We start from the raw sequence: 18,625 nt of genomic DNA, 5'->3' as shown, positions 1-18,625 counted from the left end.
TCATCCTGCTCGAAGCTGCGACTACATTTTTACAGGACTGATACTAATTCCGCACCATTATTGTAATTTTATTTTTCAGTCCTTGTAATAGGATCCCCTAGAAGTGTGCACAGTGTGGCAGTCCGTAACCTTATTGCTAACGTTTTCTTTAGTTCCAGAGTGTGATAATCCACAGAAATGTTGTCTTTGGGTCGTTATTTCTTCTATGCGCCAAGAATTTCTTCAAATAATTTCTTTGTGTACAAAGTTAGCCGCAGATCTGCTTTCTTTACTGAGAGCCTAAAAACCCACAAAGAGGATTTCGAGAACGGTACACTGTGGGAACAGCATAGTGTCCCTGCCGGACGCCGTGCTTGTAGGCACACTTCTGACGTAAACTCTCTTCTTTTGCAGGATAATGATGGCCGGACTCTGACCTTTACCCTTCTCCGATCTTGACGTTTGCGGAAATAACCAGGAACTAAAGAGTAAGGGTCCCCTGCATTTTGGAAGATGATGCGGCGCCTTTTGCTCAAAATCAAACCTCGCTGCAATGCCTCAAGTCATTAAAAGAAATAGCTGGTAAGTTAGAACCGCAAAAAGGCAGGATTATAATACTGCATAATGCACCTGTCTGAAAATGCTCTCTGAAGCTTCACCGATTTATACCTCATCTGTTTTGGCTAACATTGCATCTTCCAGCCCTTCGAGGAACATATATATCAGTGATAACTGAACTGGGTCACTTGCAAAGTACAGGTTGACAGCACTGAATCTGGACAAATAACTCTATTTTCCTCGAGTCTGTAATTGCATTTTTCCCTGGGTATGCTGTCCGGAAGGCTGGCGCTCCCGGAATGGATGCGCAGCAGTAATTTCTGACAGGGAGCCGTGGCTCTGTACGCTTCTAGTCCTTTGAACAAAACGAATATACCAGAACTCTGAAACAAAACGTTAAAAAGGGTGGGAAAGCTGCTATTGCGCTAGCCACAGATGGAGAGCAAATTCAGAAAGATTCCACATGCGCTGGTTGTCACAACATTTTAAAAGTAATTTTTAGTTGTTTATTCAGAGCTGCACTACACGATGTTCACTGAACTTTTGATTATTAACCTAATGCTATCTGCGGCCTGTGTTGTCACAGACGGGCGCAGTTGAATTACGTAAAATGCCCCTTTTCTGTTTACCGCTGCAATGTTCACAATTGTAGGAAAAAAGTGCAGGAAAAAAATGTGCTGTTTATTTCTCAGGCAGTGGAATTACGTTGTAGAAGCATGCAGCCCCTAATAGGCAGGCAAAGTAAGTATGTGCAACTGCTGCAAATTTTCTCTAAGATCCTAAGTCACTGCTCGAGTATTAAGAATTTCGAGACCTAGGTCAGTTTTTCGAGTGTTAAACGCAAGTAGAAAGTCAAGATGAGTGCCTGATGCACAGATTTTTCAGCGAGTAGTAATGACTTGGGCCCAGATTCTGGTAGGTGACAGGCAATGCCGTGCAGCACCGAAAATTGCTGCGCTATGTTGCGTGACACGGAGAGAGCAGGGGAGTGGCATATTTTGATAGAAATTGCACTTTCCACCCCCATCCCTAGCGCTGGCGCTGTTTTCAGCTGCTGTGTGCCATGCACACACCTTAGCGCCATAGTGCTAGGGTGTGTGGTGAGTCTAGCATAGGTTTTGTTCATACTTCCTGTGCAAAATACTATGGCTAGACAAGTGCAAATGCTTTTCCAACTTTGTATGTGTGCTGTACATTGCTCCCTGAACATTTCTCCCTTTTGCGCCTGTTTTTAAAAGGCATTTATTTTTGGCGTTAAACCCTTTCTACTGATGTTTCAGAATATGGTTTAGCATCAAAAAGCATGGGTAGGGGCACGGGTACGCCCATGTACCACCCATGTAGTGCACTCTTGACGCAAAGTAACGCATAGCGTTACTTAGGCACACAAACCAAAGCAAATACCTATTTGTGTTGGTTTGTGAATGCCCAAAAAGGTTTAGCCTCGGTTTATCGTTAAAAAACTGGCGCTTAATCTTTGAGAACCTGGGCCTTCCTGCAGTATTTCTTCCTGCCTTACTTCTTGATTCCAGGAATAAGTCAGGAGTACTCAAAGAGCACTCCAGAAATCCAGGTCTATGCGTGGAATACAACAAGAGTAAGTCACAGCAAATTCTTTGTGAATTTGGTTCTTACTTATGGGATCTTTCTCTGTGTAGGTAAAATGAAAACAGCTCTGCTCAGTTCTGCATCTGGCAGAGTTCATCTGTCTGGCACAATCCCATAAAGGAGCAGACAAGTCCACATAGCCGGACTTTGATTTGCATTCTTTGGCATGCAAAAATGGAAGCCGTCGGCTCCTTTGTGACAAGTGAAGGCTGCTTGCTTTATCCAGGTCTAATGACACAAAATTGGAACAGAATCTTAGCCTTTCATGCATTGGAATGGCCTCCTGGAAAGACAGTTTAATGTAGGTAATTCAAATGAACTGCTACGGAAGTGTATAGCTAAACGTTTGGAGTCGGTTTTAATATTTTAGGACCCAGGTATACTTGAAGTGACAACTATTATATCTTATTTTCCTGACATTCATGAGCTTTTGTTGTTCTCATACTACACCAGGGACAACCTGATATATGTAAGACCCTCTGTAGTTTTTAGAGAACATTATTCTTTTTTTAGACTATATTGTGACCATTTTTTATATCCACCTGACATCCACAAGTATGTGTCCTGATCATGTTTTTGAAGACTGCGGAACTTAATCAAAATTTGGCCATATTCACAAACTGCTTGTAGACCTCGAGTTGCATAGCATTAAGCATATGCCTTGCATAGGTTTAAAGTTATTTACCCCATTCACAGAAGTGGTAAGGGGGACACAATGGATGGTTACAAAATATTACTTCTCCAGCACATACCTATTTTCACTAACACAAGTGCAGATTATCAGCATTGCGGACACTTCTTAATTGGGATTAGGATATCAGTGAACTACTACAAACATTTTCCCATATTTCCAATATTTTCTGAAGGTAAGGTTTTCCCTTCCCTCACACTCTCTTGGAAAGTAGAGCCCTTTGTGCACTTTCCCTTGTATTCTGAATCACATATGCCTTTTGTCATTGAGCTGTAAATTCTACTGAAAGTGCTAACCATGCTTTCATCTGCTTTTCATTGCTGTAAAAATGCCTAATCCTGTTATTGACAAGAAAGGGTACCTCTACTCCACTGTAGGAAAATGGGCTGTTGGTGATGACCACCCCCAAAGTGTTTAACTTCCTGATAACTAGAAGATGACAAACTGCAGTGGAAAAGGGGAATGGCGAGGAAAAACATATCAACTCAGTTACTGCAGAACAGTCATCGTTGGAAACATTTATGTAGAAATGGAGAACAATATGAGCTACCAGACTATTCTGGGTTAATGATTTTCTAATATAGTAGTTAACATGAACTTAGAAAACAAACTATATTTTGCGTGTGTGTATGTGATGGGAGAGCATACTTACATCTATATATATCCTTATTTAACTATGAGTGCTCCAGTATTATTCCTTATGTTCCTAAGAGCTTCTTTGAGTTTCACAAATTGTTCAGAGTCCCTTTAAACTTGTTATTTCACAGAACCAGGAAAAAATAAGGATATGTGACAAATACCTAAGCTGTATCAAACGAACAACAATAGTGCATATTTATGAGAAAGTGGTACGTTGGTCCAGATGCGCGACTGTTCTTGCTTGTCCCTTGCTCCCCCTAATGACACCATGGTTGCACCATATTTACAATATGGCACCATGGCAGTTGTTACCACACAAGTGTCAACATTTTTTATGCTGTTGTGGCACTTGGCTGCACAAGTGCCACAAATGTTGGCACGAGTGCAGCAAAGCACAGGGAGACCAGACCCATAGATTATTATGGGTACATCACTTTGATGCCTGCCCTGAGCAGGCTTTAAAAATGATGGAAAAAATGGCACAGTAAAATCTTGTAAATTTCAATGTGCAATTTTTCTGGCCTCCCTGCGTTGGAATGCCCCCCTTGCATACATTATGCTTGGAGAAGGCATAATGTGCAAGGGGTGTCAAAGGGGCGCAATGCCTGCATTGTGCCACTTTGTAAAGAGGCCGTGGGGAAATGGCCACCTTAGCATCATAAAAAGTACGCTAAGGCGGTGTTAGGGCAGCACAAGGGGCATATAAATCGGCCCCAATGTCTTCAATCACAGTGATAAAGTTACCTTATCACAAATCTTTATATCCAATTGTAGTATTTTAATGCAAACAAAAAATGTAGTGCATCAAGAATCAGGACCATGAGTGCTTTCACCTACCTCACAAATATGCCACATGCCTCTAAAAACTCTATCGCCAGTCAATAGAATGTTGGTAGCTCTGTAATTTACAAATTAGAACAAACTCTCCATAGTGACAGGGCTACAAACTCAGTTGAATGGGAAGTAAAGAACCTCTGATAATGCTTTCCAGAAATATGTTGTGGCATGGTCATACAGAGTGCACCAACAAAAAACAAAGAAAAAACAACTAGACAACGTTTGACCACTCAGAAGAGTCAGAACAACCTTTGTATCACTCACTACCTTTGCTGACTCCTTTCGGATCATTGATCATAATTACTTGTTTCTCCCACCTATTGCTCCCAGTTTGTGCAGCTAGAGCAACACTTGGTTAGGGTAAAACATATTTCAGATGATAACTACATCAGCAAATGAGTTGATCATAAACCATGTGATGCCACTCTTCTTTGACTTACACCTTGAGTTCTGACAACTACAGTTCTCTGACTCCCACTCTATTTTGCTTTATCAGCATCCTCTTCTTCTGCTCCAGAGTCACTTTCAATTTCAGATAGAATTAGCTAGATATTTTTTAAAACTCCGCACATGCAATAACAAGACTGTGTAGCCTTTTAAAATATTGTTCTCCTATTTTCGATTGGTCACCCTATTTCTTCAGTCCGCTCGTTTCTGTGGTTTTCAAACATAAGCACAAATAGGACACCCCTTCGAAATAATTCATGCAGAATAAAGCAGAAACCCGTTTTGATTGTGTAACTGGTGGCAGTGTTTCAACAATTCTAAGAGTGCAATATGTTAGTGCTCCTGCTTCTTTGGTAGTTTGTATTTAAATGTTAAGGATTCACAATCTAACCAAGTGTCATTCCATAGATTTCATAGACCCGAAATCTTCAGTAAAGCATTAATCTCAGTCACATGTATTATAGCACATAAGCTTAAGTTTAAGGATTCTCAGCAATTATACTTTTTAGGTTAGTTTCCGATATTACGAGAGGCTTTTGTTTGCATTTGTTCCCCTAAATGTTTAACTCCATTCTCTTACCCAATCTGTCCTCTTGAAAATGCAGGTGCATGACAAGATCAGTTAATGGGTTTAAATTTTAGTCTTGTCACAATGGACTTAATGACCTGGCAGAATCCATATCCTTGTAGGGACTCAACAACCAAGGGCTGCGTGTGATCTGATTTCCGTAAAGGCAAGAAAAGATCTTCCACATATAACTGTTCTTTAACCTTCATCCCATATTTTAGCACAGAGCGTCCTGAAGTTAAATAGACAAATTCAAGGGTTGAATAGCAATATTAACTAATAAAGAGAAAATAATGCATCTCAGCCTTGTTTCCCAACCGTGCTTAAAAAAGGATTTGACTGCACATACAGGGAGTGCAGAATTATTAGGCAAGTTGTATTTTTGAGGATTAATTTTATTATTGAACAACAACCATGTTCTCAATGAACCCAAAAAACTCATTAATATCAAAGTTGAATATTTTTGGAAGTAGTTTTTAGTTTGTTTTTAGTTTTAGCTATGTTAGGGGGATATCTGTGTGTGCAGGTGACTATTACTGTGCATAATTATTAGGCAACTTAACAAAAAAAATATATATACCCATTTCAATTATTTATTATTACCAGTGAAACCAATATAACATCTCAACATTCACAAATATACATTTCTGACATTCAAAAACAAAATCAAAAACAAATCAGTGACCAATATAGCCACCTTTCTTTGCAAGGACACTCAAAAGCCTGCCATCCATGGATTCTGTCAGTGTTTTGATCTGTTCACCATCAACATTGCGTGCAGCAGCAACCACAGCCTCCCAGACACTGTTCAGAGAGGTGTACTGTTTTCCCTCCTTGTAAATCTCACATTTGATGATGGACCACAGGTTCTCAATGGGGTTCAGATCAGGTGAACAAGGAAGCCATGTAATTAGATTTCCTTCTTTTATACCCTTTCTTGCCAGCCACGCTGTGGAGTACTTGGACGCGTGTGATGGAGCATTGTCCTGCATGAAAATCATGTTTTTCTTGAAGGATGCAGACTTCTTCCTGTACCACTGCTTGAAGAAGGTGTCTTCCAGGAACTGGCAGTAGGACTGGGAGTTGAGCTTGACTCCATCCTCAACCCGAAAAGGCCCCACAAGCTCATCTTTGATGATACCAGCCCAAACCAGTACTCCACCTCCACCTTGCTGGCGTCTGAGTCGGACTGGAGCTCTCTGCCCTTTACCAATCCAGCCACGGGCCCATCCATCTGGCCCATCAAGACTCACTCTCATTTCATCAGTCCATAAAACCTTAGAAAAATCAGTCTTGAGATATTTCTTGGCCCAGTCTTGACGTTTCAGCTTGTGTGTCTTGTTCAGTGGTGGTCGTCTTTCAGCCTTTCTTACCTTGGCCATGTCTCTGAGTATTGCACACCTTGTGCTTTTGGGCACTCCAGTGATGTTGCAGCTCTGAAATATGGCCAAACAGGTGGCAAGTGGCATCGTGGCACCTGCACGCTTGACTTTTCTCAGTTCATGGGCAGTTATTTTGCGCCTTGGTTTTTCCACACGCTTCTTGCGACCCTGTTGACTATTTTGAATGAAACGCTTGATTGTTCGATGATCACGCTTCAGAAGCTTTGCAATTTTATGAGTGCTGCATCCCTCTGCAAGATATCTCACTATTTTTGACTTTTCTGAGCCTGTCAAGTCCTTCTTTTGACCCATTTTGCCAAAGGAAAGGAAGTTGCCTAATAATTATGCACACCTGATATAGGGTGTTGATGTCATTAGACCACACCCCTTCTCATTACAGAGATGCACATCACCTAATATGCTTAATTGGTAGTAGGCTTTCGAGCCTATACAGCTTGGAGTAAGACAACATGCATAAAGAGGATGATGTGGTCAAAATACTCATTTGCCTAATAATTCTGCACTCCCTGTAATTCCTTTGCTGCCGTAGCTGCAGTATACAAAGCCTTGGTTGTATCCCTGAAACCTTCTCCAGATCCAAACAACACAGCACCAGGCAAATAAGACCAGCTAATTTTAGAAAATACTTTCTTAGTATCAATTATTTTTTTCAAGTAAAGCTGAACACTGCTTTGTTTAAGCCTACTTTATCTTTAAATTCCCAATATTATTACTGCTAACCATAAGTTTGATAAATACAGACAGAGAAGCTTCTAGTACTTCCCTTAGTAAAAGGTTAATGCACATTGCTTATGTTTTTGTTAAAATGTTTTAAATCCTCATTTAACAGACCAACTGGCCTATAATTCATACATTTACTAATATCTCCTAGTGGTTTAGGTAACAGAGAGGTTAAATCAATGCACATACTAAACAGCGTGATTTGTTTCTTCAATGTGTAGTTAAATAGTAATAACTGCCTGAAAACATTTTTTTTCAGAAGTGAAGCCATTATCACTGTGTGATTTTTTCAGTTCTTTAGAAATTGAATTTCAGTTTTAATCTCAGCTATGAACATCAGCCTGTATGAACTGCTTTTGAGAAACTGACGAACAATTGCATTCATGTCCTCAGTTTAAGTCATCTTTTCATTAGGAAATAGCTTGCAAGCTGTATCCTTAATCATTAGTTTTATCCTTCAATAGTAGCATCTCACCAGACTCCTCAACAGTAGAGCATACCCTCCTGGATCTTTTAATCTTTTTAAACCTAGGTGCACAACATTTCCCTTGCTTATTTTCTGTTACAGAAAAGCTTGTCAGGTAAAAAATGTATTCTCTTCCACCATTATGTCCAGCAGTAGATTCAATTCTGTCCAATTTAGGCTGAGCCTACTAGCTGTCATAGTGTGGTTTACCAAGAACATAGAGGTGCGTGTGGTCCGTCCATTGCTACCATTGGTTGTCTTCGCTGTCACTCTCCTTTGACTGCTGCTTACACATATTCCAGCCTGTCAGTCTTTTGTTTGTCCCACTCATGGAGCATCGCCTCTTAACAGTCTCTTTGATTGCCTAGCACTATTGCTTCACTGCTTGCTTTTCAACCACCTCTTTTTTCTTTTGTGTGAACCACTCCATTAGAGTCATGTATTTTCGAGCTGTCTCCCTCATGCACATGTCTCCCCCTGCATTCTGTGGTCCTCTCTGTTTCCTAAGTGCTTCTCTGCCCCTCCCTCTTGTGCTTTCCTGTGTGCTTCTCCCTAGTGCTTCCCCTGCCCACGCTCTCTGTGTTGCTTTCTTTGAACCTCCATATTGCTTCTGTTCTGGTCCTCCTTTCGTGTGCCCTCCGACCTTTCCCGTCTTTTCCTGTGCTCCTTCACCTCTGTGTTGTTTCTGTTCATGCTGCCCTCTGCTTTTGGCATTTGTGCCTTCTATTTTCTTTTTACGTACCAATCCAACTCAGATTGGTACGTAAAAAAATAAAGGGCCCGTGTAATTTTGTAGGTGCGTGGACAGCTGCCTCAAAGGTGTAATTTTTTTACTTAAGCCACGCTTCATAGCATAGCAGTTGCTGTACAGCATGGCTAAAAATCAATGCAAAGCCAGTTGATCACAAAGGTGAGACCTATTGGCTTTCCCAGTAGTTGCTTGAAGTCATAGATAAGCTACTTTTTGACAGCTAACTGAAGCCCAAAGCTGTACAACCTTTCGGTTCCACCACCTTCATCTGGACAACAGAAGTACATTCATATACTCTTCAACCATCAATAAGATCAGAGGAAGTAACTTTACTGGATCTTTGGTGACAGGGCATTCAATGATTTCTTTGTTAAAAACTGGATATAGCAACATCTTCGTAGATAAATCTGATCGATAATAGCCAAGCACAAAAAGTAAGTTAATGCTAACTAGCTTTTAAAATATCAGTATTCTGATTGTTTTAAATCCATGAGTGTAGAGTTTGCTAACTGCAACATAGGGATTATCAACTCCAAATGATACCACTCCTTTCTCTGCTCGGATACTACGTGATATTGCATTCAAAGAGTAGGTCTCTGTTGGGAGCATTTAATTGAAGCAAATAATTTGAGCAGTTTCCATGAAGCCATACAAGCCGCCATTGTACCTGTGCTCATGGCATGAGGCGGATTCTCGCTGGAACAAAACAACCTGCAACTGATCTGTGGTGGTCCCTGGTGGCATGACTGGTGAGTGCCTGCCTTTATGGGGTTCTGCTTTTTGGTCTGCTTTTGTTTCTGAACAGACAGTATTGTTTTCTACTAGCCAAGGCGGTGACGAAAAGCATGCTTCGTCACTATGTAAAGTCACGAAGTTGTGCACATTTGATTTCTGCACATAACCATCTTCTAAATAAGATTTTATACGAACATTTTCCGCCTCAACTAGATTTGCAGAGTGCATTGCAGAACATTCGCTACTTTGAATAATTCAGTACGTTTTAAATTGTTTTTGCTTTCTCCTGCTTGCCTAGCAACTGGGAATGTAAACGGTAACATTTTGGGACATAAATCCAAAATTACCGGAGTGTTGTGCAGAGTTTTAAAATGAGAAGACTTTATCATAGGCTTGTTGTACGAGGATAAAGTGCACATTTGCCTTATATATGGTGCAATTGGTGCAAATATGTTCCACGGATCGATTTCAGATTTGTATTGCTCCCAGCGAAATGCCAGATTTAGTCTGACTCTCACAAGCATAAAATCAGACCCACATATTGATCATAGAAACATTATTTTAGTTTTTACCTTTTTGGATCGCACCCGAGGCAAAGTATAGAAGCACCCTTATTCTATTGCATATTTCTTTCTACAATATTCTGCCTCTTCAAAAGACCGTGTTGAGCACTAACCGTAAGGGGGGCATTATTCTCTAAAAATAGAACGGAGCATGTTTCTTTGATAATGTGCACAGAATACTGGGTGTAAACCTGTGCACATGTTGAAGAGGGGTCCATTATTTATATTTTATAAGGCTATCATATTTCCCAGTGGAGCTTTTTTTGTTTACAGTATTTTTAGGCACCCGAAAACGCGATTTTCAGAGCCATTGTAACAAAGGTTATTTGGCTCTTTTACGATTGAGCAGCCAGAAATCCCTGAGATTTAATTCAGTTTTTGCCACATTGTGACTGAGTAAAGCATTTGCAGCTCCCAGTAGGTCAGTTCCTTTGTCTCAGAATGATGAAAGCCTAGGATAATGGGCTACATGCTGGTATAAAGTACTTTTTAAACATATACACACATACTTCATTCAAGAACAGAGTGGTAGTTTTGTGTCTTTTTATCATGACCTGTGCCGATTACCATTTTTATGATTCTGCAGAGAAGGTGCGGTGCTTGCAAGCTTAATTCACTGGCCACTTTTTTGTAATTTAAGTAATTATGTTGTGTTCTTTATAAAATGGTATCACGTTGGAAGAATAAACACCAATGACTCATATCTGGTTGGGCCAGTTGGGGTGAAGGTAATGAGGTTGAACGCATACACGTTTATTCTGATCTGATTCTAGTTGCAGATTCCTTATCTTGTGAATTTTCCCCAGACCTCAGTCTGGATATGGAGATTTGTTGTGAGCAATACCCCTGTGCGCCATTAAGTGGCGTCGATCAACTCTGTGTTCTTTGTTGGCGTCCGCACCGGATATGGTGTTGCGGGTCCTATGTAGGTGCTACCCTGGTGTGCTGACATCAGTTCTGTTCTTTCCACACCAGCCAGCACTAATTCAAGGAGAGCTGCCCATCAGTATTTTTGACTGCCCTTTTTTTGGGTCGAGCGCACAAGCGCTCAGTCCCTGCTCTAATGTCTCTGTGGGCTTTTAACCACGCCCATGTCACGCCCATCACTTCCATTGGTTTGTGGGCTTGCCTTTTAAAATATGCTTGATTTCATTAGTGAAAGGCATGCCTACGTCATGCCTTTTCTGTGTCTAGCCCTCCTCGTGAGCACCGCCCATCTACTGAAAACATACAAGGCTCCATGTTTTCTATATGGTTTCCGGACTACTTTTTCTCTTTATTTCATAGGCAGCGTGATCTCGCTGAGCAAAAATCGAGTGCTTTTCATGACTACCAGTTTAATTCTGTTGTCTATCCTAGCGCTCCGTTGCACATTTAAGGTTTTACACAGCATGATCATGCTCCCTTTAAAAAAAATTACTACGCAAAGGTGAAACCTAACCAGTTTTTTGTTCTGATTAGTCACCTTCACACTCATGGCATGGCGCTTTAAATCGGCTCCCTTATGTGAAATTGTATTACTTTTCATTTTCAGTTTATGTGGCAGGAAAAGTTAGGTTAGGAGTGTACAACGCTAATAGTTCTAACTTGAGCAAACGCGAGATCCATTGCATTGCAAATGCTTATTCTTCTTTCTGTCAAAGTTTTTTCAAGCTGTTCAACTCTTGGTGTGTCGAGGATGTCTTCTAGGAAGACCGGGTTCAAGCCCTGTGGGTCCTGTCATCGAGCGATGTCGGTGATGGGTCCGCACCTCGTATACCTATGGTGTCTGGAGCGTGACTACAACCTGAAGTCATGTTCTGGGTGGTGGGACGTTGAATACGAAGGCTTTGAGGGAGCGGTTCCTAAAGCTGATGGCAAGAAAGCGCTCAGCTCCACTTAAGTCCTGATCTTGATTGAGAGGAAGGTCTTGGGATTGGTCGAGATGCCCCCCTTCTTTGTCCCACTCTAAGTCCTTGGGATGTTCGGGTAAGTCGAGGCATAACAAGAAACCGAATAAGATGAAATGTTCTTCGACTTCACCTTGTATGGCAGCAGACAAGACAAGGGAGAAAGATGGATGTCAGTCGAGGCCACTTTCTGCGAAGTCTGCGCCTGGCCGACTTCGCACTTCCCCAACTTTCCAGGAGCCTGAGTGACCCCTGCCCAACTTAAGGAGTTTTATGTGGCCATGCACCTCATCTCTGGGTGATGCGGCTCCATTGTCACAGCTTTGTGCCACGTGGAGTTGGAGGGGGCCCCATCTGTGTTAGCGCTGGCAGCTTCGGCCTTGGCTACGGTGGGTCCCTGAGGATCCAGTCTTGGAACCAGACTGATGCTGGTCATACCGTCTCCACCTTCCCTGGCACTGGTCCAAATGCTGGCGCTCCCAGTGCCACCTGAGCCATTCCCATTCTCATTCCCGTCTCCGAGACGGAGCCAGAGGAACGTCACTTGACACTGACTCTGATGCCGTCAGGAGCCTTGCGTCCTGGATCAGAGACGGAGACCTATTCACTTGTGACAGGCCTCAGGGAAGACTGGGAGGGGTTGCTGGACCTTTTTGAATACCAGAGATCAGGAGTTTCAGTCTTCCTCTATCTATCTTAGAGACTGGGTGTTAAAGGCGGGCTCGTCCCAGGCTGTCATTGTCCACTTTCAGACTAGGGCAAACCTCCTGCATTCACTGAGGTTCATTACAAACATGCCAAAGTCAAACCTGACTCCCTCTCAGATGCTTCTTTTCTTCTTAGCTATTCTGGACATGGTGCAGTTTTTGGCTTAACCTCCCCAGTGGAGAGTCCAGGATATTCAGACTTTGATACCAATGTTTCAGCCTCTGTCCTGAATTTCAATAAGACTGACTCTGAGGCTGTTGGGATTCATGGCCTCCTGCATCCTGCTGGTGACACATTTCAGATGGTATATGTGAGCTCTGCAGTGGGACCTGAAGTTTCATTGGGCGCAGCATCTCCAACATGGTCCAGATCATTGAGGGAACTGCAGTCAGTCTGCTTTGGTGGTTAACGAATCGTGTATAACTAGAAGGAACATCCCGCTCCCTTCCCTAACCAGATATGATTGTAGTGACAGATGCATCAGTCTGGGGATGGGACAGCCATCTGGGAGAGGTAGAGATCAGAGGACTCTGGTCTCTGGCAGAATCTGGGCTCAACATCAAATTGATGGAGCTCAGAGTGATCCGACTGGCATTGAAAGCCTTTCTACCTTCCTTCTAGAGAAGTCTAGTACAGATGTTCACAGACAACACCACCACCATGTGGTATTGCAACAGACAGGGCAGAGTGGGGTTGTGGACCCTTTATCAATAGGCTTTGCACCTCTGGACATGGCTGGAACAGCAGGACATATCCCTGGTGGTTCAACACCTGGTGGGCTTTCTGAATGTCACAGCATTCAAACTAAGCCGAAGATGCCTAGTGGATCACGAATGGTGTCTGCAACCAGAGGTGGTGCAAGGTCTCTTAGTTCTTTTTGTTCCTCCGCCGAGAATATGTAATGTCAACAGTTTTGCATGCTGGAGATTCCATGACGGCTCTAGCTCAGACACGATTTTTGTCCGAGTGAAACTCAGGCCTATTGTACCCCTTTCCTTCCCATACCATTCCTGCCCAGAGTTCTCAAGAAGATCAGGAATGACCTGGCCCAAGTCATCCCTTTGTCTCCAGACTGGGCACGGTGAGTCTGGTATCTCGAGCTACAGAGCATGGCCATTGATCCTCCGATCTGACTGCCCCTTCAGGAGTGTCTTTTGTTGCAGCAGCAGGGAAGGGCTATTCACCCAACAAGTCCACTCTCCGCCTTCTTGCATGGAGATTGAGCCGTGGCAGTTGACAGCTTTTGACCTTCCTCCTGAAGTCAGTAACGTCATCTTGTTAGCCAGGCATCCCTCCAAAATAGTGTGTTCCTGTCGTTGGAAGAAATTTGTGTCAAGGTGCACTAAAAAGCCTCTTGATCCCCTTTCTGACCCTCATTCCTTCCCTTGCCCAGCAGAGCTCTTCTTTGGGCACTCTTAAGGGCTATTTGTCTGCCATTTCTGCCATCTTGCGGTTGCCTGATCAAACCTGTTTCTTTAAGTTCCCTATTGTACATAGGTTCCTCAAAAGTCTTAATCATCTCTTCACTCCTTCCCTATTCTTTTTGTCTCAGTGGGACCTTAATTTGATTCTAACATTGTTTGTGTGTGCTTTATTCTAGCCCCTCCACAATTGCCCCCCAGGCTTCTCACATTGAAAACAGCCTTCCTTACATCTGACCGTTGAGTGAGAAAGCTGCAGGCCTTGTCATCCAAGCTGCCTTAACTCTGTATACTGTGACAAACTGGTGCTTCACACAAGGGCCTCGTTTCTGCGAAAGGTGGTCATGCTCTTTCATGTAGGCCAATCTGTCACCTTTACACACCCCTTCATCCTTCTAAGGAAGAGGAGTGACCTCGCTGCCTGGACCCCAAAAGAGCATTGGCATTTTATCTTAATTGCACATGTGAGTTCCGGGTATACAACCAACTCTTTACGGGGTATCTGTGTGTTAAGAAAGGTTGGGTGGGGCAGAAGCGAACCATCTCTCGTTGGGTTATACTCTGCATCGAGATCTGCTACGCAGTGGCCAAAAAGCAACCCCCAGAAGGCTTGCAAGCTCATTCCACCAGAGCTAAAAGCTGTGACCACTGCATTTGCATGCGGAGTTCTGGTCCAGGACATCGGCCTGGCAGCAATGTGGTGCTGCACACATTTACTAAACATTACTGCCTGGACAGTCAGCTCTGTAGGGATGGGCCCTTTGCCCATTTGGCCCTGCAGGACTTTCTTGTTTGAAATTTATTTGTAAACCCACCTCCAGGGATGGTATTGCTTGGGTATTGATTCAAATGTATGGAATCTGCAGCTATAAGTCTCAATCGGATGAATAAGTTACTTAACTTTGGTAACGCCTTATCTGGTAGAGACTTTATCTAGCTGCAGATTCCCTGCTGATCTACCCATCCTCCCTGCTCTGCAAATGTATTTCTAGGGATAGGAAACACCCTTTCAGGGCCCTAGTTTTGACATACCAATGGTCAGTGTTCTTCATGGCTCTGCACGTCTGTGGCGGTAGTCGTGAAAAGAAACTGACGCCAGTGCGGCACCTATACCGGTACTGCAATGCCACTTCTGGCACGAACAATGCCAACAATGAATGCAGAGGTGATCGACACCACCTACTGGCACACAGGGGTACTGCTCACAAAAAATCTTCCGGATCTAGTCGGACGCTTGGGTAGAATTCAAAGGTAAGTAATCTTCAGTTAGATATAGTCTCTACCACATAAGGCGTTACCAAAAGTAAGATATTTGTTCTATTTTTCTCCTGCGCTTATTGGGGTGTGTGTATGAATGCTGCTTAGCCTAACACCTCCCCACACACCATATCAGTATGAGGACCAGCCATTGACAGTAATGAAGTGTGTATTTACTATTCTAACTCCAAATGCGCTTTGATGGTATGGTAAGTTATAAAACGGACTGTGGCAAGTGCACCCACACTCAGTCCCTCCCACTCACTCATTCACTCACTCACTCACTCTTTATGTGAAATGCACCTGGGTTAGGCAGGAAGTGGACTTGAAGGGAAATTCTGCCTTATTGCTAGGTGTGCCGAGTCGTTGGTTTTGTGTTTGACACCACGGACTTGCACATCAAAAGTTCAGTAAGTTATGAGTGACTCCTTAAAATGTGTAACTTAGGCTGGGGCACACCTAGGGAAACCTTTTTACTTGTTCAAGGTTAGGTTTATAAAACTTATATGCCTTCTAAATTGATCAGTTGTCCATGGACAATTTTTCAAGACGCAGCACACTTAAAATGGTGCCCAAAGTCTGCAGGCTCTGTACCGAGACCATAAACTATGAAAGACAACCCAATGTGGGGCCACAGTCTCAGTACAGAAGAGACCAACAATATGTCCCACTGTGTGTTTTTCAGTCCATAAAATCAAAATATAGTCTGCAGACCCTGGCACGCAGACTTTTTACACTTTTTAAAATCTATTGAAATGCCTTTAAGTGCAAGGGTGTGCTCACCTTGAACCGTTATGTGCCCTTTTAAAAAGTTTTTTCATCTATGTGGGAACCATTTAGGATGTCCTGTAATGGCGGATACAGCTAGCCAGTCACAACCTTTGTGTACAAGGTGTCAGTGGTGTCAGTTCTGAGACAGCGGATCCAAAATTGAAAACGGGAGCGAAAAACCTCCTTATCCAAAGGGAGGCTTTTTAAAAAAAAATTGTCCATGCTCTGCAATCTGAAAAGACAAAGATGTACACCAGTATTAACCCTTCAAAGCCCGCCCAGCAGCATTTTGAAATGCCAATCACTCAGCCTAACAATTTACATTAAACTAGCAATACCATGTTTTCTGACTTAAGTTGTTCTTTCAAGCCACGTTTTTTATATATTTGTTCAGCGGTGTTTACTGTAGGTGTCTTCAAATTTTCCTAAGGATGCTAAAATGTGAAAGCAAATCTTTTTTGGACCTCTTCTTTAACTCCTGTCGGAGGCTATGTTGGGTGCAGTTCATATCATAAAGGATATATGGAGTCAGCAAACAGGCTTTGTATTTAGTGGGGTGGTTTGGAATGGCTGTGAGCCAATCTAATAATAACAATCAGAGAGATATACAGTTGTATTTCTAGAGCTCGATTCACAAACAAAGGTTTAAACTGTTACTCATATTCATACTCTTCGAACATGTATGGTTTTACTACTCTTTGCAGTTTACAACCTTTCCCACCATTACATCTGGTGTGGCATTTCCAGCTTACAATTATAAATGTCATGTGAAAGCTTTGGGTGTAGGTATTCCCACAGTGTAGAATTGTACACACAGTACAAGCCCCTGGAAAGCCAACAACTATGTGCAGGTTTGCTTTTGTTCCACTCCACAATGAAGAATTTTTTCTCCCATGGAGAATCACCTTTCCCTGTGCCCCAAAGATTTTGAGGGTGTTACATTCCTCCTCCCATCTTGGAACTTAATGTTCGATGGCATGTGTGGCTGTAGATACACATACTGTGCATAAGCTTGCCATCTGATGTTGGGTTTGGAGCGGTACAACTTGTTTTTTTTCGAAGAAGCTTTTCGAGTCACGGGATCGAGTGACTCCTCCTCTTGGTAATAATGCGCATGGGCATTGAGAACTTTGTTAGATTGTTTCTCTCTGCTGTTGGATTTGGACGTATGTTCCTCTCGCTCTGAGTTCTCGGCTCGATACAGTCCGAAATGGAATTCTCTCCATCTTTCAATCATCATTGGTATTGTTTTCGATCATATATTCTTCCATACTTTATTTTCCTTTCGAACTTACACCCGTAATGGATTTTCAGCCCTTCGTGGCAACCCTCTCTAGCCCTCTTCAGACCTACCTCCTGTAAGCAGCATCTAACTATGCAGCCCGAATGGAACGGACTCCATTTCGGTTTTGCCTTCAATGTCACTCCAAATTTCCACACACCAACCACCACCAGGTGTGTAATTTGTATCTTTCCCCAAACACAATGAGTAGACCTGCAAAGTGTGCCGTTCCTTTCGGCCGAAAAAGACACTCAGAGATCGAAGAGCTTGTCAAATGGAAATGGCGCCTGGAACGCCAGACAACACACTGGACATCTTCGGCGATGAGCATGGACAAGAGGAGTTGGATCAGGAAGATGCCTTCCCTATTCATGACTCGAACTCCGATGTACAATCTGACATCGAGAGTCAACTGTTGCAGTCGAAGCAAACCGTGAGTAAAAAGACCCCTTCACCCTCAGCCAAAACTACATCACTGCCTTCTAGCTATCATCGGAGCCGAGAAACTCATTTGGATGCACCACCTTCCAGCTCGGCTCTGAAAAAAGCTAAAGAGGAATCTTCCGCATCGACCTCAAGCACCTCTACTTCAGCTCCGACACGACCGAAGATACACAGTGCTTCTGTACCAACCACTTCAGTACCAACCACTTCAGCCCAAAAGAAGAGAAAACAGCCATCCACAGTTTCGGCACCAAAAATACCCCATATACAAAAGTCTTCAGAACTAAACATCTTTAAAAAAACTTCAGTGGATTCTGGACAGTCTCTAACCACCACCCCTTCACCGGTGAAACCAATTTTGGAAGTTATGGATGCTCGGTAGCACTGACTTAGGCTTCAGGAGGGAACAGAACAGATAATAACATCACCTCCTTCCCCTTTAAAGAGGAAACTGACTTTTCAAGAGGCTCTTGACTCCTCTCCCCCACAAAAAAAGACTATAAAGTAAAAGACACCTTTTCTTACTCAGCTTTCTCCTCAACCCTCTCCACCACCACCTACTTCTCTACAGAATACTCCTCCACCAACATCTCCTCCTCCTTTGGGGTTCACACCACCCAGTTTGCCATCTGGTAGGGCTCATGATTTGGGAGATACATTAGACGATCAAGACCCATGGGATGCATATGATCTGGATCCTATTACACCTAATGATCCGGATCTCTACCCAGCTAGACCTTCACCACCTGAGGATTCCACCTCAGATCAACAGGTTATAGCTAGGGCAGCAGCATATCACAATGTAGATATGTACACAGATCTAATAGAAGAGGATTTTCTATTTGACACCCTTGGTGTAACACATAAGGAGAGTCAGTTTCTTCCAGT

The 18,625-nt window shown here is 42.9% G+C and overlaps 1 protein-coding gene across 6 annotated transcripts in view; it reads left to right on the top strand.

Annotated features, from left to right (window-relative positions):
* ZNF516 (zinc finger protein 516) overlaps nucleotides 1-18,625 on the top strand; it is a 353,996-nt gene that overhangs the window by 147,370 nt on the left and 188,001 nt on the right. For 5 of the 6 annotated variants that reach the window (XM_069219430.1, XM_069219429.1, XM_069219433.1 and 2 more), the window contains exon 3: nucleotides 394-561. The exons of the other annotated variant lie outside the window; for it this stretch is intronic. The gene's annotated coding sequence lies outside the window, so the exon portion shown is untranslated. The remainder of the gene's footprint in view (nucleotides 1-393; nucleotides 562-18,625) is intronic. 6 annotated transcript variants of the gene reach the window in all.

The sequence above is a fragment of the Pleurodeles waltl genome, chromosome 2_2, assembly GCF_031143425.1.
Source record: "Pleurodeles waltl isolate 20211129_DDA chromosome 2_2, aPleWal1.hap1.20221129, whole genome shotgun sequence".
NCBI lineage: Eukaryota > Metazoa > Chordata > Amphibia > Caudata > Salamandridae > Pleurodeles > Pleurodeles waltl.
The sequence above is the reverse complement of the archived record's forward strand: the minus strand, read 5'-3'. Positions and strand labels throughout refer to the sequence as shown.